This window comes from Haemaphysalis longicornis, unplaced genomic scaffold (genome assembly GCF_048455015.1).
Source record: "Haemaphysalis longicornis isolate Haplotype H1 unplaced genomic scaffold, Haemaphysalis longicornis Haplotype H1 scaffold_1, whole genome shotgun sequence".
NCBI classification, from domain to species: Eukaryota; Metazoa; Arthropoda; class Arachnida; order Ixodida; family Ixodidae; genus Haemaphysalis; species Haemaphysalis longicornis.
Window position 1 is genome coordinate 379,289,741 of NW_027526203.1, and position 26,354 is coordinate 379,316,094.

General features: G+C 44.6%; 1 protein-coding gene and 1 long non-coding RNA gene across 2 annotated transcripts in view; one reads left to right on the forward strand and one right to left on the reverse strand.

Annotated features, from left to right (window-relative positions):
• The window catches only part of LOC144155162 (transmembrane protein 64), a 72,137-nt gene that overhangs the window by 30,288 nt on the left and 15,495 nt on the right, over window positions 1-26,354 (forward strand). The gene's annotated exons all lie outside the window — the stretch shown is intronic.
• LOC144155163 (uncharacterized) lies at window positions 303-12,935 on the reverse strand. The gene is made up of 4 exons (XR_013319518.1): window positions 12,591-12,935; window positions 9,958-10,904; window positions 8,262-8,340; window positions 303-970 (listed from the first exon to the last, which is right to left on the reverse strand). It is a non-coding gene; the product is annotated as an uncharacterized LOC144155163 (long non-coding RNA).

A 26,354-nucleotide genomic window follows, 5' to 3' on the forward strand; every position in this document is an offset into this window, starting at 1 on the left:
AGTATTCGAGGCAGCGACACAACACATGCTCTATCGTCTCTTCCGTCCCACAGGCGTCACATTTGGCGCTGGTGGCCATCCCGATGAGGAAGGAGTACACACTAAGAAAAAAAGGAGTCCCTGTGACCCTCTTCGGGGGGTATTTACTTGCCACAGATTTGACTCTTCATCGACCCCTTTCGCAGAGTCACGCTACTCTTATTGAAAGGGGGTCACACGGACCCCATCGCAGTAGTCACAGTAGAATATGGGTGACTACCTCCTTAGAGTCAGCACTGACTGCCACGAAAGAAAAAAGAGAGTCACGGGACCCCTGCCTGATGATCATCGCGACCCTGTAACAAGAGTTGTGAGGACGCCCCCTTTTAAAGAGTCCCGTGATGCTTATGGCGACAGAGTCGTGGAAGTGTATGGGTGACCTTCCCAGAGATGGTCAGTAATACTGCTGGTGGAATCATTGCAGTATACGTGCAAGTGCAATTTTAGCCCACATGCATGCAGCTTCATGAGCAGTTTCATACAAGTATAGCAAAGCAAACCAAAAGTATTTGAAAATTATTTTATTAAAGACGAAAGTGATACACATTTGAATGAAAAGCCAGCTTAGGGTATCACAGCTGTTTTAAACCACAAAATAACCAGCAAATAGCCTAAAAATAGATACACTAAGCATGTTTTACTGCTTGCTATGGCTTGTTACAACGCAGGTTTGCTAGACTAACAGGCATGATATTAAATCACAAAAACAAGTTTTGTGTTAACCAGCTTTGCATACCTGCTGGTGCAAGGTTAAACTGGTGTGGAAATAAATTGCAATAATTTTTAAAGGCTTCTTTCCTTGTTGCTGTTTTTCTAAGGCAGACTTCTTACACAAGTCCATGAAGTCAATCCAGAAATCTTCACAAGCCGTGCACAAGCGTTGCAAGGTGTCCTCGGGTCCTGGCGTCTCGGACAAGGCCTTGTCTCGGACCTGCCAGAAATATCAATGAAAAGAAATTGAACGATAAGACAAAAGCAAAATGAAATTGTAGCCAGCACAGTAAAATCATCAACAACAGGCTAACTGCCCAGTGCCTGACAAAAGAGAGGGCGAGGAGCACACCTCTTGCCATTACATTTCCTTGCTTCACCATTTGGCTTTTGTTATGAAATGTTTTGTATGAGGGAACATATGTATAATGTATGAAGTCACATATGGACACCCCAGAAATGCAAAGGCTTCAAAAATTATTGCATCCATAAAGAGGATCTGAAAGCTCCAGGGAGGGAGACTAAGAATTTATGAGTGCAAAAGGCTGCTACTCCCCCCTTTTGATGGTATGAAAATATCTATGTAAAGCTTAAAGTCAGCACGAGTAACAAAGCAGTAAGTGAACTGAGACACCTGCTGCAAAACACTGGAGGGGTACAAAGTCTAACTCAAACTGTTCAGTAAAAAGCATGAGGCAAGTTGGTACATAGTTCTTAAAAAGTCGAGTCCATAGCACATGACAAAGAAGATGATAGGACAAGCACTTGCTTGCAACTAAGTTTATTGAGTGCATCGTCTAAAATGACACCCTTTAATAGTGGGCTGCACAATGGTAACAAAGGAATCATAGTGAAGTTTCTAAATATTCAAGCTCATTGCAATACAGGTTCACTGTGCTCCTGTTTTTTATGTAATAAACATCTAAAAGCTCCCAAATCAGTGCTTTAGCTTCTTTGCAGAAGTCAAACTTGGCCCAAGAAAGGCTTGTACTTGCATGATTCGCAATGAGTGGGTACATGCAAAACGCCAAGGGACAAATTGGATACATCGACTTTCCAGATGGGAACGACACATCATAGATTCCCCCCCCATTCCCTGGGCAAAAACCGCTGGGTGTGCTGCTTGTTGCGCTTTTCTTTTGCTTTTAGGCTTGATAGCAATTTGCCTGAACCTTCCTATCTACGCTTCACTGATTAACTTTGACGCTTTTTAAAGTTATTCAATACGCTGACTATATTTTCTACTCTGCATGCAATGTCTGCACCCCGTTTCGTTTTTTCCTTCAACAGTTTTTAGCTTAAGTGAAAGCATGAAGCACTAAATAATGCTTACAGTTGTAGTTATCTAGATCATACTTATTACTGACGGAAAAGAAACCTAAGTTGTCAGTACAAAGGGCACCACTGCCTTGTTACGTGCCTCGGTTTCTTCATGTTTTTAGTGGCCACAAGAAAAAATTTTAAACCACTTGTCTATTTGAATTATTGTCAACGCGTTTAGTTTCTGTACCCTGATTTTTTAACTTCTCATATAATTAAATTTGGCACAAAACTTGTTCCAAAGTTTCTAATTCCCTGGATGGGCTTTTCTGCACGAGTTGTGAGCGATGCAGTAAAGCTGACACTATAGCCTTGATGGGACATGCCACAATAATTAGTTTCCCTATCCCAATTTATTGACTTTGGATGTCCAATTTTTTGTTCTCGAACTTCTCATGCACTAGAGGGGCTTCTCTGCACAAATTCAGAGTCATGCAGTAAAGCTGACACCAGCGTTGATTTCAACTCTTTTGTTACCGCAGAAAATTGACCAGTTTTTAGGGCTTAAGAAAACATTTCTTTTTGCTAAATGTGTTGGTTAGGCACATAGTGCAGTGGCAAAAATGCGGATGACTCAACGCCCTTGCTAGCACCAGTTGTGTAATGTTTGCATAAACAATGATCGCAAAAAAAAAAAAAAAACCAAATCAAAATTTTGTCACCGTAAAGAAAAATGAAAAAAAAAAAAGAAGTTGTGTATAACAAACCACCAATAGTGGAAAGAATTTAGAATACGCATTTTGAAGGTTAACATTAAAAAATCCTGTCCAAGAAAAAATTCACTAGTGAAAATTAATTTGTCCCCGTGGTGCCCACGTGGTGCTTGCACGCATGGTGCCCGCGTCTCGTGGTGAAGCCGAACATTCATTCCAAAATACACAATTTTGGATGGTTCTCTGAAATGGTTTGATATTATTAGGGGCCCAACTTAGTCCCCACGTGATGTAAAAACATCTTATTAAGGACTACAGCAAGCACCAGATTCACGGCAAGCAAGAGATGCCAAAAAATCCACTTGGAATTTAAAACCAATCTCAGTGGTGCATTTTTGTTGACATTCTGATCATCACTTATCTACCATAACTTCCACTTGCGGTTTATTGTCATCTTCTGACTCGCTATGGTAGCCCTGCTTGAAGGAATAACTTGCGATGCACTAGAATTGTGCCCAGCAAGCTTTCGCACGGCGAAAAGAGTGCTGCCTAACATTTTCAAAAAGGCACCATATCAAACCTTTTGGAGACTGCCAGAATAGACAGTCGCAGTAAGAAGCAACACTAGACCTCCAAAAATAGCCTCGTACTAACAAAACTGGCCAGTGAACAGCTGGCAGTGTTCAAGGCTGATTGGAAATCTCTACTTGTCTGAGCTGATATCCGATGACTTGGTGTTATTTTTTGAGTTTCAGCTGGAGCTGTTATCGCAAAAGTAGGGCATGAGTGAAGCGATATCACAAAAGACGTTCTTTTTTCGAGGAATAGTAGAGGGCGACGGGGGTGCTATGGCAAATCGGCTTGAAGTTGGGTAACTGCGTAGTAGCACGAAATATTAGGTTTGCAACACACAAACAGAATGAAAACTGCTCGATTCGCGGCCGCGGCGGCCGCTTTTCTGATGGAGGCGAAAAGCAAAAACGCCCGTGTGTACGAGATTTCGGCGCACGTTAAAGATCCCCAAGGTGGTCAAAATTAATCCGGAGCCCTCCACTACGGCGCGCCTCATCGCCTGCGTTGCGTCGGCGCGTTAAACCCTACAATCAATCAATCAGAATGAAAACTGCTGGAAAGTGGATCAAAATGCCAGGTCCACTTGATACACATGCGGGGAACCTTCAGAAATAAGCTTTCACAAAATAAAACGACCCTTTCTTTGAACCAAAGCTCAGTAGTGGAAAGCTGGTGTCATTTCCAGGTAATTATCATCTGTCACTGCCATCGGACTGCAAAACTGGCAAAATGATTTGGTATTTGGCTTGCTGGAAGACTTTTGGTCAAGAAAATTCCATGGTAATGCAGCATGACCACAAGTCGCATGCTTTTTTATCAAGCGCAGCAGCAACGCTCCCTTCTGAGAAAACATACACACCTCACCTTGCAAAAAACTGCCGAAAATCTCAAGGTTGCCTAAACGTGTAGTGTCTAGACTAACCACCGTGGTACATGAGAAACAACTACAACATCACAAAATCGGCAATATAAAGCACCGATCACTGATCATCAATGCTGTATATTCCTGATATCCATGTTGTCATTTCTCTTGCAACTAACGCATCCCACTGGTTAGTCTAGGCACTGCAGTTTTAGAATCAGTTCTAATTTTCCTGCTCTGGCTACACTGAAATTTCTGACGGTGTTTTTGAGGGTTGAGCAGCATGTGTTGTTTCGATAGGTGCCATGGCTGCTGCGCTATACAAAAAAGGATGTCACTTGTGGTTACGCTGCATTACCATTAGATTTTTTGATCAAATGGCTCACAGAAGTCAAGTATCAAATGATGTCGTCAGCTTTGCAATCCGACTGCGTTTAAAGGTGAGAACTACCAGAAAATGACACCAGGTATGCACTACAGTTAAACCTCGATATAACGAAGTCGTACTTGGGGCCGCAAATTTCGTTAAATCGAGAATTTCGTAAAATCGAGGTTTCGATTTTACAGTTCATTTAACCAGTTATTGGGGTTTTAACACTTTGGCCCTCGCCAGGCAACAACTGCTATGTAGTTACCTCTCCAATTAAAGCGAAATTTGTACTAAAACTGGCCGCGAAAATTGTGTGAATTAAGAGTTTCAACACTTGGGCAATGGAATTCGGATAGCCGACGGTAGTTCATGTGTCATCGTAAAACCGGTGCTTTTTCCGCAACGCCTCATTAAATATGATAGCAGACTAGGTTTCCACTTTTTCTTTTTTCATTTCGGTCACTACTAAATGCCGCTGTTAGTCAATTGAACCCGCGTCCATGTCCCGTGAACTTCACCCCGCCGAGGTGCTCGTTCGAAGTTACGCCTCTTTTCGTCCATTCAGTGGTAGGCTTAGGCGCGGCGGGCCAATAGCGGAAGGCTGCTATGAAACTTTCGAAAGACTTTTTTCATGTACAAGGGCTCCGCAGTATGGGCGCGTGATTCAACCACAACACTCGAGATAAAACCATGATTGCGAGTTGAGCGGAGTACACGCGGACCGCTTCACTGTGTGGAGCAGCGCTTACGTGATCCGGAAAGCTTACATTAAAAATCTTCCGGCCAAATTCGATTAAGCAATTACTTTTATGCCCACTGAGCCCTTACGAAACTGATTTCTCCGCACCGCAGCTGTCTAATGAACGCTGGTGAAACGAAGATGACCACGTTCAAAGAGAGCAATTTATTGCCACCAGCACTCGATGTTCAAGCCGTAGTGAAGAAGTCCGTAAGCAGTGCTTGGCGTTTCTTGACCAGGGCGGGCTTTACGTGACGCTCGTATGCTGACAGCGCTAACAAGGTCTTAAACATTCGTGTGCACCTGCGTGCCTCCGCAGAACATCGATGGCATCCATCACACTTCGGTGGCTGTCAGTTTCACCGAGCTTCCTCAGGCTCTTGTTCGGAACACTTTTCTTTCTCTTGGAGTGCTCATGCTGCTTACAAGACTCACGTAACGATGCACGAACAAAATATTAATTTGGTTATCAGCGAGCACAACCTAGCGCAGCAGCACCGTGAGCAATGACGCGTAGAAAACAAAAGCTTGAAGTAGGCTTCGGTAGCCTAAGCATAGAGGGCGCTGGCGTAGACAACGATGGAGACGTCAAAATAGTGGGTGCACTATTAAACCGTCTATGACCGCTAGCGGTTTGTGCAGCTTCGTTCTTCGCTTTTAATTGTTGTTCACCGTAGATTTCACCGCTTTTCTTTCATTTTAGCCTTCAAGAGTCAATTTGAGTTCTGAATTTTTTCAATGTAGGGCCTGAGAGGCAAAATAAAACGTGCCTCGACCGGAATTTCGTTCTTCCTTTCTTGCCGTGACTTCGTTAAATCGAAAGCGCCGCACAAAATTACTTCGTAAAATCGAGACAAAAATACATGCATTTAGCAAAATTTTGTTAGAAAACTTGAAAAAATTCGTTATATCGCGAATTTCGTTAAATCGAGGTTCGTTATATCGAGGTTCAACTGTAGTGAGCTTTGGTTTAGAGGACGGGTAGCTTTTTTTCAGTCAAAGTATTCGTGGATGTCTCCGCATGTCTGACAAGTGCACTTAGCATTTTCAGCCCTTTTCCTGTCATTTCTTTCATTTCTGCATTGCGCAATTTATATTTGGCACTACTATACAGAGAACTTCAACCCGATTTGCCTTAACGCCTTCGTTGCCCACCACTTTTCCTCAAAAAAAGCATGCCGTTTGTGATTTCACTTCACCCATGCCTTACGTGTGCAATAAGAGTTCCAGTTGAAAGTCAATTGATAACCTCAAGTCATCGGATATCAGTTAAGGCAAGGAGAGAGCTTAAAATTGGCTTCAGTTTTGATTCTGTACGAGGATATTTTCGGAGGTCTAGAGTTGCTCCTCAGTAGAACTACATATTCTGACAGTCTGCCACAAGTTTGGTATTGTTTGTTTTCTAAAATGTTAGGTGGAGGTGCAATGCAGTAGGCTCATAGAGCTGAACGCCTTTTTCATTTGTCACGCAACAGTTACTCGGGGATAGCTAGCTGGGCACTGCTCCAGTGCATCGCACCTCATTCCTGAAAGCAGGGTTAGAAAAGTGAGCCAGAAGATTATAACAACCAGCAAGTGAAAGCTTCAACAGGTGCATGATAGTAAACTGACAGTGAACTAGTTTTGTTTTCAGCCCCAAGCAGTTTTTGTCCTATCCCGAATTTTTACCTTACCATTAATGCGATGTCAACCATTGACAAGATGTTTCTACATCATGTGGGGACAAATAGTGCCTCTAATAATGCCAAACCACCCGATTTTTTTCAGTAAACTATCCGAAATTGCATATTTTGAAACAGAGGTAGGGCTTCACTGCAGAACGAGGGCACCACACATGGTAACATGTTTTTCATATCTGACAAATTGTACTGGGCAACTAAACTTTTTTCCAAGATGTGTTTTTTATGTTTGGCAAAAATTATACTCCAAACTTTTTAAACTATTTGCGAACTGATATACACAACTTATCCATATTTGCAACGTTTGGCCAAAAACTGATTTTGTTAATTTGCGAATCTGCTCTTGTGGGAAAGGGCATCGAATAATCTGCATTTTGAGCTGATGCAGAATGTGCCTAATCAATATGTTTACACAAAAATGTTTTGTTAGACCCCAAAAATTGGTAGACTTTCTGCGATAAAAAGAAAGTTACCGCCCTGTCTGCGTGCCATATTCCGAAGTCTATTCTTAGCAGATATCAGCGTGAACGCCAGAAGTAGTGTACTTAGCGAGCATCGCAATGCATACGGCAGCTTCTGGATTTTCGGGCCGTCTCGAGCGTTTTGATGTTCGGGACAGGTTTTAGTAGTAGGAAGCATCGCTTCGTTCACAGAAAAAGAATTACCTCTAAACTCTAGCTTTAATCAGCTGTCATGAGACAAATTCAACCAAGCTATTTTTCTTAGAAAACTGTTACTAAAGACAACTGTTTTTCTAGTGGCTCATTTTATTCATGACTACGTTGGCTGAAGTTGTTGAAATTGCAACTGTGTGAGAGCTTTTTATGAGTTGAATATGGGAGCTTTAACCTAATTGCTTGTAGTATTAGCATGACTAGGCCGATCTGGAAGACCATTTCGTGAGAAACGAGCGTTATCACTGCCAAAATAGCTTAAAAATACAAAACCCACCCACACATCAAGATATTCATTGATGCCAGGGTCCGTATGGGAAATTTAGGAGGTGTGTCACGGTGTCACAGTGGTGGCGTGGTTATCAGACCAGGTAGTTGTTTTGAAGGTTGGTAGCTAGTAGCTCACAATATGCCTTTTTTGTCTGCTTCTTGGGTTTTTTTTTGGAAGATTATTCGGAGCGAGATTATAGAGAAATCGATAGATGATTTTTGAAGACTGGGAACGATTCCAAGAAATTTAAGCAATTTCCCTGACACAACCGTTTTTCTAAAAATTCTAAAACCACACAAAGAAGCAACACTCAGTTTTTCCAAAGCTCCTCCGAAGTGATTTCATTAAAAGTAATTACTGCTGTACTTACCAGTGCTTCTCTGAAGGCTTCGACACCACTTTCATTCAGCAAAACAGGCCGCAGGACAGTGTATCCACCCCTCTTGCATCTAATGATAAAAAAAAATACATATCACTGACATGGAAATTAATAAGATGTGGGGGACCAACAAAAGAGTATAGAGGAGGCCATAAGGAAAAATATCCACAGGGCTCCAGCTTAACAAATGCAATGTGGTAATTGCTACGTTCCTCATATTTTCACGGTGTATTAACAATTGCTTTATTATCAGGGTCTCTACTTCCGCCCTACTTTCATTTAGCAGTATTAGAAGTGGAACTGGATTACAAGTTTGTGAAAAACGCGGAATTGCTGTAAACACACAGATGACGTCAGCACTGTTTCTGCAGCAAGCAAGCAATAACACATGCAGTAAAGGGTCCATAAAGACTGAATACAGCTTTGTTTAGTTTGAAAGAACTAGCTTTTCAGTACTCACTCGGCTCCCTTCCAAGCCGGAAATACATTAGTCAGAAATACGCAAGCAACACAGAATATTTTCAAATTTCTCACTGAGGCTTTGGCATGAGAGACGCAATATGGGCTAGCACTAAAAAATGTCGACAGACAAGAGTCTTCTGCCGGCCCTGCTACATTAGAGTGGCGCTTCCCCACCACGTCCTCTTAGGTGTTTTCCTAGCATTTTCTGGGCATGTGTTCGCTTCTAAACTTCACTTCACATCAGACCACTGCCCTGGTCAATGAAGGGAGGAAAACTGCTTCTTCCTGTGTTGTGGCCCACAAAAATGATTAAACATATCAGATGTGCAATATACATAGCAAAAGTTGCCGCAAGTGAAGACAGAAGCCGCACCGCACATAGTGAACTCCGTCTGGAACAACTTCTATCTAGCCAGATAATTTTACTTAGATTTTGTTTCGACGGTAGGCCATATTTGGCCCCTCGCACTAATTTGAGCCATCCGGGAAGGCGTTGTTGCACTGTTCCCTTCAAGTTTCCATTCTTCTATTGCTCCCTTTGTCAATTTCTGCTCTTAAGGCTGACCAGCCCTCCTTTTCTTCTGTCCCCTATTTTACCCTCTCCCAGTCTCCTTTGCCTTTGTGCTATCGAGAATAACTGGTTTGCATGTTTTCATTTATGTTGGTTACATTGCTCACAAAACCGGAGGGTGGAAAAAAAACTTTTCCGAACTAGTGTTTGCCGTGCTCGGCATTATTTTAGTGTAATATTGCCTTGAGGAAGCTTTGTCCACTGATCAAATCTGTCTGAATATTCAAATCCTGGTTAGGGTTTCTACAGCTGTTGTATGAAGGTTTCGACGTATTCATAGTATTTCAGGATTCCTTCACCTGCTTTTCTCAACGGAATTGGCGGTGGCCAATTTTTGGGCCAGAACGTTTCGCGTGGAATGACCCATTAGTATTATGAAGCTTTTGTTTTTTTATGTGAAGCCTTTGGTGCGTAAACAAAAAGCACAAAACTGACACAACCTCTCTGGGAATAAAAAAGAAGTGACACCAAGGTTCAATTTTTAACAATTTTCACAGCATTTTAACATCCAAAGATGCCTTTGTGCAATAACAGTAGCTAACCGTTATTTGGAATTAATTTGAAATCAACAATATTTATGCGATCTCTAGGAGAGCAAATGGTGGTTACGAGTTGAACTGAAAGAACTAAGATAGAGACAAGTGTAATACAAACCTCCAAAAAGGCAAAGTACCCCGTGAGCATGGACATCCACAGGACTTGAGGATTAAGAGCAGCCATACCTGATAGAGCCAAAGGTGAAGGCAAAAAGTAAGGGCAGGAGCAGTTGCAACAAATGACAATTTTACACAGACGTCAACCGCACAAGCAATTCGAAGTCTCAAGGGCCAGTCCAAAGCAGGCACAAGCAAATTTTATATCCCCTGAAACCTACTACAAACCCGCATAACCTCACACAGCCATGTCGATGAAAATCTGCAGCCCTGCAAGATTTTACCTGCTGTTATGACATGTTTCAAATGCTGGGTCTTTCCATGCCAAACAGCCAAGTGTATGGTGCTTGACACTCTAACCTTTCGGGAAAAATTAATTGTTGATGCGAAGATTCTCTTGGCCTTGCAGGAGTGTGACACGTTCACACGGAACTCGGGAGAAAGGGAACAGAATGAGTTACAATGGCGAACGGTGAAAGGGAAACTTAGCACCAAACAAGGACACAAGGGTCAACGTGCAGCCCCCGAAATCCAGTTCAAGCGAAGAGAAAAACGGAAATGCTCTCACCAACACGAGAAGCCCCATTCAGCGATGTGTGCCGCGGGTCATCGTTGGTCCAGGTTGCAGCAGAGCATTGGCCCCCGAATGCATGTACTGCTCGGACAAAGCAGCACAGGCAGCACCACGCCCTGCGTGGCAGGTGTGGTGATCCATCCTGGGCCGTGGCCACCAACCGCGGCCAGGTGTAAAACCGAGCCCGGTTGTCTGCAAGCCAACTCGCTCGTCTGGAACCTCTGGTACACAGAATCCGCAGGCCCATCTCCAGTCCTGGTTAGCTCACCAGCTTTAGAGTCCTCTGGTTCCGCGATCGGCCTCCACCCGAACCTTGTTCCTTGCTTGAGCACCTCCTCCTTAATTAATGTAGACAAGCTGATGTGTTTATGGCTCTGAAATACAGTACATACAAAATATAACGAGAGGGAAGATGAAGACTTGGTTGCTGGCTAGTTGAAAGACTGCGCAAAAGATGAGGGTGACAGGAAGAGCGCTGAAGCATGTCTACTTGTGCAACACTGGTCTGCACGCTGGAGTAATGCCCAAAAGTGACAACATGTCTGGCAGACAATAATGATGCAAACAGGCGACTCACTAAATACAGAAAGTACACTCTGAGTGTGTGATCAGGACATGTAATATTTTGCACAGCTTTATGTCGGGCTAATTGGTGTAAGCTTTTGAAAGAAAATTGCTCTTGTTACGATCACAGAGACGGGCACAAGAAAAACGTCCGCTTTCACGAGAAGATGGCGCCGTCTACTCGTGAAATTTCTTTCACGAGTTTTCTTATGTCCGTCTATGTGATCATAAAAAGCACAACCTACCTTCAAAAGAATATTTAGCATGCTCCAGGCTTCTTTTGATGCCTATATTAAAGGATTCATTTTGCATTGGGGCCTATTTTCTTTACCTGCAAATATCGCGCGAACGTGACAATACATGCCAATATGCCATTCATAATGGCTTTTCCCCATAAAAAGGACACTAAACGGTCCCAACAAGTTTGCCTATACGGGCAGACCAGTGTTAAAAATGACGCTGCACCAAAGGGTTCAAAACGATTTACACCCCCCATGTACTGTTTTTTTTTGTAGTTCGGTTTGTTATTTCACGAAACGTCAAAGAAGAAAACTACAGAATAAAAAGGGAACACTTGACACATTTTTGAATAGCCTGCCATTGCAAACTAGCGCCGTGTATTACAGAATTGTACCGCTCCGCCCAACAGTAAAATGGTTTTCTGCGACCGACGGTGCAAAAAGCAGCCGTTAGACGGCGAACACAACAGTAGAGCTAGAGACAAGCTTGACGTGGGCTAATGGACGAGGGCAAAAGGAGGGTGTGCTGAAGAATACGGACGGCATGAACAAGTTAGAACAGGCGCCTCGTAGGCGCTGTAAAATACCCCTCCTCCCCACACACACACCCCGAGACTTAATTCCCTGCGAGGCCACATGTCCGCCTTTCACCTCCAATTTCCACGTATATGAATTCTGTGCCCCTGTGAACTCTACGTGAACTCAAAGACGGGCTTCGTCATTAGCTCGTGAAGCTTGGCAACGTCAGGCGTTGTGGAACTGCCGTACTCGCTCGCTGGCGCGCGGCCCGAACTCTCTCTCCGTGTCCTGCATTTGCATACTATTTTCTCCCCCTTGCACATTGCAAATTCTCATCTGTTTAACTACATTTCCTGCGTCCTCACCTCTTGCCAACTTTTTTTTCCCGACAACGCCGCCAGCACACGGTCAACGCGTACGCTACAGTAGGGGCGCGTTGGCGAGCGAGTACGGCCACAGAACAGGGAGTACGGCAGTTTCACGACGCATATCGCGGCCCGCAGACCGCGAGCAGCCGCGAGGAAGGGCGGTCGCGGCGGCGGCAGCCGGTCTCGCGAGCGCGATAGCTTAGAACAGTCTCAAATAGGGAGGAGGGGGCGAAGGAGAGATTTCACAATGCTTACGAGGCGCCAGGCAGCAAGCAAACAAGCACAGCATATGCAACTTTTTCGGCATGTGTCCGGAAAGCTAACCGAGACAACTATTTCACTTGGTATTATTAGCAGGGACAGTACTCACGTGAAAAAACACGATGACACAGCCTTTGTTCCGGCTTCGCATTCAACCGTAGCACGCCGTCGACTTGCCGAACTGAAGAACTCTAGTAGACGATTTCAGGCGGTGCGCAATGAATTCCGCACAGCAAATTTCATACCGGTGTCACGCCGTTTCCATCCAGCAGCGGTTTTGATACGCGAATTCGACAAAAATGCGTCAACTCGCCCCGCTGCCTTCGCGCCACTCACTGGCTTACTCTACTTGGCTCGCAGTGGATTCTATTGATTCGCGTTGTCTAAAATATTTGCATTTGTATTCTTGTTATTGAGTTTTAAAGCAAACGCTAGACAAAAGAAATCTGGTTCTGGCAGGAACTTTTTATATATGCACGTGTTACGTAATGTACAGAAGTTTTTATAAAACGAACGCAAATCAGTCACGTGACTACTTGGCGGCTTTTTTAAACGCACTAAAAGAGGCGACGCTCGCACACAGGTTCAAATATATAATAATTGTGAGCAACATGCATTAATCAGTTAAATAAAAAGATTGTCGCAATATGAAGTAGTTTTTATTGAATAAAAGCAACTACAAGTAAGGATTTGAATAACACTTGAATTCTGCTTTTTGGTCGGGCAGCTTGGTGTAAGTTTACACGAGATCTGAACCCAGAGCTCTGTACGCGCGCAAGTGCGATGCCTTACATCGATATGTACTTAATGTACAAAATTACTAGTGGCACATGAAGCAGTGAACATACTGCTTAATTGGTAAAACGCGAATGAGAATAACATCTGCCGTAAAGTAGGCTTTGTTGCACGACAACGAAGCTTTGCAAGAAAGCAGGCACGCAACATCGTGCATAGAGAGGCTGAATTGTAGAGCGGCAGAATTGTGGCGCAAAAGCTAGTTACGTACACGCCACACGTCCTGATATTCTCCCGCCTATTTTGTAGGGTTCCTGAGAAGGCCATTTAGTTGCGTAGCAATATATATTACGAAGCATAGTTTTATTCGTGTTCTATTCGCAGAGCGTTATCCGGTGCACAGTTGGCAATGTTTTTAACGTAAAAAATAGACAACCCATTTAAATCATATACAGAAGCAATGTCAATCATACTTTCTGCTTATTTCATCAACATTGAACAGCATTGCAGTAAAGACTTTAATTCGTATATATTAAGTATATTGTGTTATTGTTACATGTGGTTTCTATGCAATGTTAAAATATTTGCTAGTCTTTGCGCACTTTAGCATTTCCATTCGCCCATAGTTACCGACAATTGTAAGAACAAAATAATTTGGCTACCACAGGTATGGTATGTATTGTAGATGATTGCTTTCTGATACGACATATTCAAAAATATTGTTAAAGTGAACCTCTCTATGCCCACTCATGGCGCTTTTACGGCTGTACGCACTGCAGGAAAGCCAGCTTTATCAAATGGGAGGGCTTACGGTGGTGATGATGATGATAAACTAAGTGCAGGAAAGCCAACTTTAAACAATGGGGGGGCAAATTGTGGTGTCGTTGATAAAACGCGAAGTAGGAAAGCCAACTTTACAAATTTGGAGGGCACATATTGAAAAAGAATAATAAGAAGACGAAGAGGAGCAGGATGAAAAAGGCGAAGCTTTCTCCGATACAAATGAAAAGTCCACACTCCTATCCGCCAAAGTCCAAATCAATGACAACACTGAGCTAACCGAAGCAGCACATTCAGATGACCCAATTACACTCTAAAAATCATAAATACCCCATTACCTTAGCTCAGCACTTTGCATTGTGGACTTTGCGTTTGTATCGTAGAAAGCTTGGCGTTTCAACCTTGTGTGTTCCATAAACAGCGTTAGATTTTTTATGCTTTACAGTCCTAGAAAATCAAATTTTGTACCGTTTGCGCAGAAGCGGACAAAGTCACGGGACACACACCTGTGTGCCCTTACTTTTCATGTTTTTGTATCTGCGCCACTAAATCTTGCAATACGGTAGCAACAAACCTAAGTATCACTGTGGAAATTCAATCAGTCAATAAATATATGCTAAAAATGCTGTTGACCCGTGACTCCCATTGCAAAGTGCAAGAGTCCCGTGACCCCTCCCTGTTTTAAAGAGGGTCGTGGAGCGTAAAAGAGAGTCTTAGTAGAGTCTAAGGGAGTCATTGCAGCGACGACTCCCTTTGGACTCTCTTTTTTTTAGAGTGTAGGCTTTCGTGAAGGCCACTCCCAACCACAGCCTACAAAGTAAAGTCGACTGGGGTCGAGACAACCCATACGGAAGACGGCGCTGAAGAAGGGGGTTTTGAACATAGAGACGGTGATTCGAAAAGTCCGGTGTGTTCCATTGCTTCATGGTGGAGGGGTTTTGGTTTGGTCTGTGGGGAACCACACCTTCCAAATTTGCGGGTATTAGTTGGGACGATACGCCGCTTGAATACCTTGGCGTGCCTTTGCGCCAAATAAGGAACTCAGGGCCACACTGGTCTTCAGCACTCACGCATCTCAAGCGCGCCTCGCTGGCATCGATGAGGCGGAACTTTCTGTATTTGCCCGTGCGCAAGTCTTCAATGTCTTCTTAGGAACAAAGCTTGCTTATGTGCTTCAGGTACTACACTGTGCGAGGGCGAAAGTTCAGGCTCTACACAGAGTGTTTGCTACCTTCGTGTGGGGATCTGAATGGGAGCCAATGCGCAGGGATAATTTGTTTCTTCCTTTAAGGTCTGCTGGTGTTGGGTTAATGCATTTGTTTGTGCACCAACTTGTGTCTCGGTTTTTCTTCTACAAGTTGTGGGATCATCCCCTATTACACACTAAACTTTTTTACACCCTTTTAGCCAAAAAGGGTGTAGAATAAGTGGAAAAAGGGTGTTGGGAGGCCTTTACGCCCTTTTTCTTGAGTCTCAACACCCTTTTCCGAGCTGTACGCCCTTTTTGTTTGAAAGAAAGGGTGTTGATCAACTTCAACACCCTTGCTTTTTCTTAGGGTGTTGAAAGGGTGTGGAAAAGGTGTTCAGCTATTCATTGAATAAGGCCATGTTCGGATGCATAATAGCACTGTAAAGAAGAAGACATCCCTCATATACTCCTCTACTCGCAAGAAATTTCCAAACGCAAAAAAAAAAATTGCTCTTATGCAATGATCGCTCGTTTCCTTATTCGGTGCACCACATGCCCCAAGTTTAGCTTTGGCACGTGAAAGACCAATTTGAACCTTCAAAATTGAGAAGCCTGTAGTCGTGGGGAGAAAATGATGTTTACCAACTGCAACACGCTTGGCTTTCTGTAGGTTGTTGAAACGGTGTGAAATAGGTGTTCAGTTGCAAAAAAAAAAAAAAAAAACAACGGAGCTGGGGGTCGACCTAGTTTCATCCGGTGTTGCTAAGTTTTGTTATGTTTGCTAAGCTTTACAATGTTCTTGCTAAGGCAGGATGGCCGCTCAGGGATGAGGCCAAATTTAACCGGATTTTACAAGGCTGTTCCAGTGTGCCCCCCTTCCTCCCCCTCCCCATTTCCAGGAAATCCAAGAGGGAAAGAAGGTAGGTCGGCCGTTGCTGTTTCTCCAGCCTTGCACCACTATTGCAAGCTGCGCGAATTTTTTTCCCTTTTAGAATACAAAAAAAGACTAGTACCTTTGAAATGGTACAGTAAGAGGTGCGGATACGCATACGCCCCTTGTGCTCACACTCTAACAAGCTCGAAAGCCGACTTCACTGTTATAATACCCTATCTGCGGTGGTGCACCTTTTACAGGTGCCCCAGTTCTTTTTCTCTGTATTTTTTTGCCAATGTCACCGAAACTACCTCCTGAAGCTTAACGAGCTTCACTGGTAATAAATTATGCCAATTCATATTGCTGTAAACATCGTGAGGTACAACCCCCCCCCCCCGCCCGCTTGTAGAGAATGTTCAGTCCACCCGTGTAAACAAGTACAAAATGCCTCCAAAATTGGAGGTCTCTCCACCTTTTTTCTTCGTTATCGGTCTTTTCTTACACCCTTTTTTTCCTTACGCCCTTTTTCTTAGTTTCGAACACCCTAATTTGTAGCTTTACACCCTTCTGGGACAAAGGGTGTTGAAATAATGAACACCCTTTTTGAAGGGTGTTGAGGTGGCAGGGAAGATTTGTATGGTATTTAATAAAATTCTATAAGTTACGGATCAGAAAAACTACCGCGTAATTAAAACGTTTTTGCAAATCCGCGTGTTGATTTGTATATTCTCGTAGTAAAATCCATACTTCCAAAATTAGCGCTCAAATATCAGTTTTTTGCGACAAGCCCACCGACTGCATCTGGAGGCTTTCCTCTGCTGGGTATAAAAGCAAGAACAGCACGTATATTGCGTAAGTATGCACTCCCTGTACCGCCTGCATCCCGTGTTCTAACTGTAACTTGTACGTATTGGCTGTTTGTGTTGAATGCTGCGCGCTCCGCCGTTTGACATTGTCTCTGCGCATGCCATCACCTCAAAAAAAAGGTGGTGTGAGACTCAACACCCTTTTTTTAGGGTGTTGAGCATCCTCAACACCCTTTTTTAAAGGTGTTGAGCTCAACACCCTTTTTTCATCCATACACCCTTTTTTGCCAAAACACCTTTTAAGGGTGTTAGCCATGGGACAAGATTTTTAACACCCTTTTCGGCCAAAAAGGGTGTAAAAAAGTTTAGTGTGCGTACACACACAAAGTGTCACATACCAAATCTAACTCAAAATAAATGTGAATCTTGAAGTTTGTGGTGCTTTGCGATTACAGAGAGGCTGCAGCATTACCCGGCTAGCAAGCCAGAGCCCGAGCCACAGCCGCAATACACTCCATTGTGTTGCCGCTGGGGGTTCAACCGAATTCATCGGGAGGAGCCGATGATACGCTAGGAGGCAGGCTAAATCAATAAACCACGCTGTCGCGGGCTTGGTGGGAAACGACGTCTTCACAACCTCGCGAAAGCTGTTTGTGGCCACAAATCCTCCCGTCTCATACCGGGGAGCTCGCCTCGTCTCGGGATCGCAGAACACATCAGTTCCTGGGGCAAGGTACCATTTTGGGCTAGTTGGTTTATGACTATTGTGGCAAAAACATCGCGAATAAGGGGGACGGGAGGAGAAACAAAGCTCGCGTTGTTTGTTTCTTCTCCTCGTCCCCGTTTTTTGAGCTGTTTTTTTCGAACATATGAGTTGCAACCCGCCCGGTCCCAGACCATAGCAGGAATGCGCCAGAGGAAACTAGTATGTTTTGATTCGCAGAGAAGGGTCTCCAGGGGGTATGAGGGTGCCATTTTGGGAAGCAGGACGCTAACGGCATGCCGACGATCACCGGAGCGCGCAAGGGCACGTGCACCCGGCTCACCCTTGCTGTAAAAGGTCGCGGCCCCGTCGGCAGCATTTGGCTAGTAACCCTAATGGCGCCGCATAGCCCTAACGGCACCGCACACACGCAGTCACCACAAGTTCAACCTGCTTTCAGATTCTGCCAGTGAGTCGTATTCATGACTGGAACTGCGCACAAAAAACTGGACCAGGGAAGAGAACACACACAACGCAGGTTTCAAGTAAATTTATTATCAGAAAACACACACATATATAGGCTATGTCACATGACTTTTTGGGGGCAAACATGCGCACGGGGATTCCGAATACACGTTACACGTGCGGTGCTAGCAGGTTAATCTTTTTATCTAGTAAGACAGCGATGGGTTACTCACACAGTCATCTTTGTGAGAAGTAATGTGGAAGGCTTCTACTAACTATCTTGGCACTTGTTTCTTGTGGGAATATAAAATATCTGTGTTATCGAAACAGGGTGTGTATTGCTTTTCTGTTCTGTCTTTCCTAATATTGCCACCTTTTCGCGCAGGGCGGCTGATGACTTCCAACCCAAGTTTTCATACAGCGTCTTGTGCAATGTGGCACGCGTGCGCTGGGGCATTGCCACAAAGCAACCAAATGTGTTTGCTCAAATTTCTCCAGTGCTTCTCTTATACGGCGTCACACAACCCAACCAGTACTTGCGCGCATTGGGCTCCCGTTAGCGTATAGTTTTGTTCGATGATTGCGGGTTTTTGACGACATTGAGTTTGTATTTGCGATGAATGTTTGTTCCTAACGAATTAACGCTGGTTTGTCCTTTCCACAACGGAGTTTCTGTCATCTGAGTCGTCAGTCCGTGCCCACGTTGCTCAAGAGTCCCAGCTTTACGTTACCCATCAGCGAATTAACAGCCCGTGCTTACCCGGTTGGCATTGTATCACGTAATTTGTTATAATTTTTACCGCAGGTTTCGACACCTATGTTATGAAGTGACGTCACTGAACGTTGCGAATCACAGTGACATCGCAAAAAGGACCCGCAAGAATATGCGGGAGGATCCTAACGCATTTTCGCTGTAATATGTGGCCACGATGTTCTCATGTCTTGAATTTCACGGGCGGGGAAAAACTTTCGTGATTCTAGGCAAGATTTCCTTTCCAGTCGCCGAACTCCCGCAACGAAGACCTCTCTCATGGCAAGTGTCCCCGTCTCAGGAACTTAACGAAAACGACCTGCGGTCTCTTCCTCAGACCTTTTGCAGACCTTTAAAGACCCGCACAGTTTTTGCTCTATACCAGAACAAAGTTATTCCGACGGCCGCAACGCTAATGCCATGTTCTTAACCCTGCATAGGAACGTTATGCTGATGTTAGCAGCTTGAAAGCGCCATTTTGCACATCGTGGTGGTTTGGGACTCAATTGTTTGTGCGAACGAGCCCGTGCTCATCGTTGCCTCCGGTCGTAAAATTCAATTTACCGCAGCATCGGCGCCCTTTTAGAGATGTCAAGAGCTACGATTATTGCGAATCAAGCCACCGATACCCACAAAAAAAGTCACCCAGGGTAACGTCATGACAACAAAGGCTCTGAGGAAATACCGGTTTGTTTCAATGGCGAAGAAAGCGGATATCGGATACGGCCTATCAGGTTTTAAATCAAGGAAAAAACGAGGCAGAAGCATTCCTGATGGGATGGTTGACAAGGTAACTTCAATTAACTTTTTTTTAAAGGAAGAGCTCAGAAATTATACAAAATACAATGGACAGGACGATCACTCGATTAGCATTGTGTTGATGTAGGTAGGCATGCAGTGGACGACGTTACTTCTACCTGACCAGTGGAGGTCAACTGGGGAATTGGAGGGGGAGGCAAAGAAAAACTGCTAGCCCAACATGAGAGATATTGCGCGGTTGCACTTAGCACATGGCGGCATTTCCATGGAGGGTGAGCTTGGGGCGACAATTCCGATGCATATGCTGTGCGGTCTGCGCTAGCAGCGCGACTCCAGTCGAGTGACACATTTGTGTTGCCCCGGTTCCCCCTTCGTATACTACCCCGCCCCTCTCCACTCCCAACACCATCCTCGCCACTCTTGTCTACTTTCAGCGAGGCTTCACACGGAGATGGCTCGGCGTGAACGGCTAAAAAGGGGTAGACAGCCAAGCGCGATAGGTTGGCCAATAATGCTAACCGAATTATAAGCCCACATACATGCGCAAATCACGCGACCGGGTCACCACTGCCTCTGTGCACTCAATGGTACGCGGTACTACTACCGGCACCACCTGGCGTAATCTACCGCGCAATCACGCTCAGCACGAGCGCCCGTCATTCCTGCGAGCGTCTGCCAGTCCCTTACCGCGGGTGGCTCCCGTTTCCAATGCAAGGGACGCGTGTTCGATTCCCGCCAATAAATTTGTTGATATTTTCCTTCGCTGGCTGTTAAAGGGACTCTGCAACACTTCCTATATACCGTTCACTCTTTCCTTCGCGTCTGGAAGCACTGCGAAAGCTGTAGGTATCGCCAACACGCAGCGGCACTGGCGGCACTGCGTAATTTGCTCGTCACAGCAGATACGCCTTCCGTTTCTGCTTTGCTTTTGTGGCTTTCTTTTTAAAGTGGCAATCGAATGCGTTCATTGCTGCAACTGAAGGAAGGCCGGCCAATAGCCGCTACATCGTTGTAATGACGTAATTTGAGCGCTTGAAGGACGCCAGGACCGGAAAAGAAAGAAAACTTTTTTGAGGAAGTTTCTAAGTTATCTGATCGGCATAGAGTCGCAATTCTTGGCTGAAGTACTTTGCCACCCCCTAATCTAAGTGCTGAGCGTGTTTGTTGACTACGTTCTGCAAGCATGCAAGGTTTCGAAAACACCTAAGAAAATTGTTGCAGGGTCCCTTTAAATTTCCTGCCGTGACGTAAGACACCACCACACACACACACACAAATATATATATATATATATATATATATATATATATATATATATATATATATATATATATATATATATATATATATATATATATATATATATATATATTTAATGATATAATATATTTAATGCTATAACTTCAATAACGGTAAAAGATCGTCTAACCATTCCTCTATGCCTTCTTTGGCGTTGTAGACTGCCGGCATTTCTTTCTGTATTTCCTAACGAGCCCCTCATTTCCAAACCCTATTATCTTGCGAAAGCTTAGCGAGGGCCTCGGTTCTGGCAGCCTTGATGCCAAGGTAGCATAAGAGGGTTTCCCACCAGTTACCCGCTTATGACAGGCTGTAGACGTTCGCGTCACGCCCCGGGGGTTAAAAAGAAGGTCCCCTTCTCCCCGTGTAGTCTGAGTGGCGCTGGCTACCACCCTCAAGCGTCAGATACAGTTGCAGTAAATATAAATACCCAAGAAAGCGAAGGAGAACACAGTCGCCCAGATAGCCGAATTGGTAAGGCATTCGAGATCTAATCGAAAGGCGTGGGTTCGGTCCCCACTCTGGGCGCGTGTTTTTCTTTCTTTCTTTCTCACGTAATTAATAATAAAATAAAATAATGTAACTTCACTAACGGTAAAAGATCGTCTAACCATTCCCCTATGCCTTCTTTGGCGTTGTAGACTGCCGGCATTTCTTTCTGTATTTCCTAACGAGCCCCTCATTTCCAAACCATATATATATATATATATATATATATATATATATATATATATATATATATATATATATATATATATATATATATATATATATATATATATATATATATATATTTATATATATATATATATATATTTATATTTAACGAGCCCCTCATTTCCTTACTATATATATATATATATATATATATATATATATATATATATATATATATATATATATATATATATATATATATATATATATACCGCAAAATAAAAAGGTGAAATTTGCTGATTCGCCGAGAGTGGTAATCGCATTGCAGAGGCAAGGAAAAGCAAGTACAGGTGCCTCAAAAAGTAAACAGAGCAAGGGTGGTATTCTCGTAACTGCCCCTTTTGAAAACGTCCCTTTTGAGTCCCTTTCATCGTGACGTACTTCCGGTTACGCAGTGGGCGTTAACAGTAGGTTTGTTGCGCTTGTGTCACGTCACTTCCGGTTGTTTGCTTTTAGCCAATCAGGGCTGGGCAAAAGGGACACTTTTGAAAGGGACGCAAAAGGGACAAAACTCGAGAATACCGCCCCAGGGCTTCGTGAAATTAGAATAATTTCTATTTTATGCGGCTGCCAGCATAAATAGAATATGTACGGCCCGATTTTATTCTAGAATTACTTTCTTGGACAGTCACTTAGAGGTCGATGGCTAGGCACATGGCGGAGAAATCTCCTAAAAACTTCAACCCGTACTCCGTTTACTTTTTGGGGCACCTGCACACCCTTTAAGGCCATTTTTCGTCACGCCTTGTCTTGTGAAGCGACACTGTAGTGTAGCTCCATCGTTTTCAAGCCACACCAGGTAGTGGGTGTGATAACCGGGGCCCTATTCTCGACTGCACAAATTCCCAGGAAATCAGCCACGTTTTTTTCGTCAGCACAATGTAAGCAATCAGTGACGTTATGCACGTATAGCTTTGGCGACATGCAGTGTAATTTGACGCTTCACTCATAAATATCACAACCAAAGTATCAAATATTGTGCATAAAACATACAAAAACACTTGGCATGTACTATAAAAATTAAGACAGTAGCTGAGACTGACAAGAGAAACGTATTTTTGCAGGTCAAAATTGGCGTCAACACCACAAGGCGATCGAGTAACGCTGATCCAAAAGCGAGCGAAAGGCGGATGTCGAGCTAAAGAACATCACACAATTTTTTTACCGTATCTATTTATTTCTTTCAATCGCTTTTATTAACATAGCTGGGCTCTCTCCTTCAATGCAAGCTTTGTTGCGTTATCACCTTCCCGGCCGCCACCGCCGCCACGCCATCGTCGGCTGCTATGTTACAAGTTTATGGCGTGATTACAGAAAAAGACGGCCGCGACCATCGCTTGTATGACACATAAGAGCAGCGAAGCGCTACGCCTGATAACCGCGGAGCGCACCGATGTCACCGATTCACTCATTCGTCAAGCTCGACTTCAATCAGCGCTGTAATGAACAAAAGAGTCTGTTATTTTTCTCTTGAATTCGATCATGTGACCCGGCAGCTTACTAGGACGAGTGTGGACAAATGCCATGCATTGGGTTCTCTTAGTCATGGGGAGGCTTGTACTGCCCTCTTATGTTGCGGTTACGCCAAACAAATAATTTTTATTTTATTGCCAAACATGAAAGCAAAACACAGCACGTTATTTGTATGCTCCGTGATGGCTGACTTGGAAACAGTTGAAACTACAATTTGTTTCGGTAGAAAACTTGCTTTAAACCACGTGCATGCGAAACTGCGCCTGCTGCAAATTCGTGGACATTTCACGGCGCCGAAGGTAGGGGAAATTTTTCGCCCTGTTTCGCGGCAAAAGCAGCCGCCATTTTCAAGCTGTTACGTAACATCACGTCAGTTTTACGCAGGCTGAAGTTGCCAATGCGTGACCTGTCGTTCCCGCCAACTGGTTTAATTACATCACGCCTTTTCAGCCAATCGCAGAGAGGACGTGTATTACAAGCAGTATTGTTGTTGAATAGCAAAGACAGGCTTACGTTGTCATGTCCGGTGCATTTAGTCTAGTTTTTCAATGCCGGCCAAGAATTGTGCACTTCACCTATAGGGAGAAATAAGGTTAACTTTAGAACTGCTGACAGTAAACGTCCTGAAACGTCAAAATGACGAAAGCATACGCAACCGCTTTGTCAACCGGAAGCTCGTGACCAAAATTGAAAGCCAATCAGAAAAGACTTCCGGAAAATTGCCCAGTTCCCCGGGATTTGTGCAGTCGAGATTAGGGCCCCCGGTAGAGAAATTGCCACTCTTTTATCGAAGACCCAGCCCGCACTGCTGGCAGCCTTAATAGTAAATGTGATGCACCCGTATGCCGTACTGTTCAGTATGGAGTGGCCTATGGGTCGTCGTTTAGCGAGTATACACCCTGCCGGATTGGCAGGGTGTATACCGTAGCGTGTGTATACCGTAGCTTCTGACCGTAGCGTCTGACAGTGCAGTGTCACCGTATACGTTCCTCATGGGCTCGTGATTACTTGCCGGCATTGCCCCCTGCTCTGTCAGAGATTCCATCCGGCCATGGCCTTTGATAATGCCCGTACAGAGAAACTATTGAAGCACCAAGCGATGTATAACGCGGCGCGACGCAGAATCAAATAAGATAAGAGATCCGCTTGACCCGTACCCATAACCCATAGAGTTTCTTACAGTATACACTAGAGAGGAATCTGGCGCTAGGGTCTATGCGGCTCACATCAAGGTCGTCTGTGTCGTCATGGGCCGCCATTATACATCGCGCTCGCCTTAGTTTCATCATTGGCTTGGATTGAAACGTTTTAGTGACCGCAAATTTAAACAAAGTGCCACAAAAACGCGAAGAATAGTGTTCAATTATATAAGTGGAAAATAAAAGCAGGCTGTTTTAAAACTAACAAAAAAGAAGTAAGGCGTATTTTAGCCGGATCGGTTGTGCCTGCTATTCCGCAGGCCAAGGTTGTAGTTACGAACAATGTTATTATTTGGGGGGTAACTCATTAGAGACCGTGATTTTATTAATTTTACCATTATTTCAAAAAATAAGTTGTTTGAAGAGTTTCGAAAGTTTTTTGAGCGTGCCTTTGAAAACGTTGCCTTCGTGGTGAACCGGTGCACCGCGACCGCCAGCTAGTTTAACAAGAAAAATGAAAACGTGGCGTTAAACAGTCGTGGACGATGACAAGATTGGACGCATACAAGCGCCCGTATCTGCCGTATTTTGTCTTGGTCGAAGTACGTTTTGTTTCTTCTTTTCGTCGGCTACAAATTTCGCGGCGGCATATTACCCGCTCAGTCATGCGTCCTTCTACTGCGGCACGAGCAACGTCAGGTGCGATCACGCATTGCCTGCTGTTTTACTGAACACGGCGACCATAGAAACGGGAGGATTTCGGCTTCCTTGTAGCTCGTAAACGTGTGAATGCATAGTGAAGAAAGCAAATCCCCAAAACCGCTAAAGAAGCAAATTGTCATGCCAAGCCCAAGACAAAAAGGGGGTCTTCCCACGAACCCCCACGACAACATGGCTTACGAAGCGCAGTTTCCTCTCTAGTATATTTACTAAGAAACTCTATGCCCATAACCCAGACGGATGGAGCAATGTGCTGGCGGCATTGCAGTGACGTTAAGTCCTTGTGTCGTACTCAAGCTTCGAACTGCTTCCTTGCACGTACTGAAACACCGGTACTCTTTTTGTGGTCTCCTGTAAAAATGTTACAGCAGTTCCATTCAACGTGAAAGCTGTCAAGTGCGGAGCAGTGATTCGCCAGAGGAGCTGTGACTCCGTTCTCCGCTCTTAAATTTGCTACCACCACCCCTAATGCTCTCCCGCTCTCTGTCTCACTGCTCTCTTCATTAATTGCACATGCAGAGGTTTGTTCAACGAAATTCAATTTTACCGCCTTCGCAGTGCTCGCGCGCCTTCTCCTGGGACAGCTCGCATCCTTTCCTATATATTTTGTTTTTGTTCTGCCTGGAGCAGCACGAGTGGGATTTCTGTTCTTTCTGTGCTTGCTTTCATATCGCACGTTTTTCGCTTACTATCATAAAAACCAACCCAACGAGTAATTCCTAACTAAAGGAATGCGGGGACTGCCGGTTAAGTAGATATATTTTGCCTCAAATGTACCTGCAGTTTTCTTTGCGCTAAACAATGGGGACATGTATGACCAGTGCCAGCGGTTCCAGGAGTTTCGAACGGTTCTGCCTATAAAAACCTCTTGTTCAAGAAGCCTCTTAACTTTTGGCCAGAAGGCTGAATCCAGGGACAAGCGGGTATCTTTTCGAAGCCTCTGTTTGGGAAGGTGACGCCGCGTGACTGCAGTGCTGGATACCGCAACCTCAGACGAGCTACGACCACAAGTCGGGCCCCTAAAGTGCTCCGCACTTAAAATGGCGCGTTCACTGAAGACACGCGTGGCTTTCGACCCCACGCGTGCATACGCCACCCCGCAAGGGGCGGCCAGGCACGTTTTCTGGCTCGATGAAAAGCGGCCTCGCCGGATCAGCCGGCCCCGGCGCAGCAAAGCGAAGCGACAAGATAGGGTTCACGCAAGCGCTGCTGCTTTTCTTCGATAACTGCCGCGCGCAACAGCGTGCGCACACACAGCACGATGCCCCCGTTCTGGCGATCCCGCTTTTCTTGAGCACTCGTCAGCGGCTCAAGCGTGCCCTTGACCAACGCTGGTGTTCTTCCACCGCCGCAGTGGCCGGCCAACGAGGCAACCCACAGTGGGTGGTCTTTTCTTGGCGGGCAAGTCTGAAACGCTCGTGCAGACTTTCACCCCTTCCTTTACACTCCCTTGAAGTTGCATA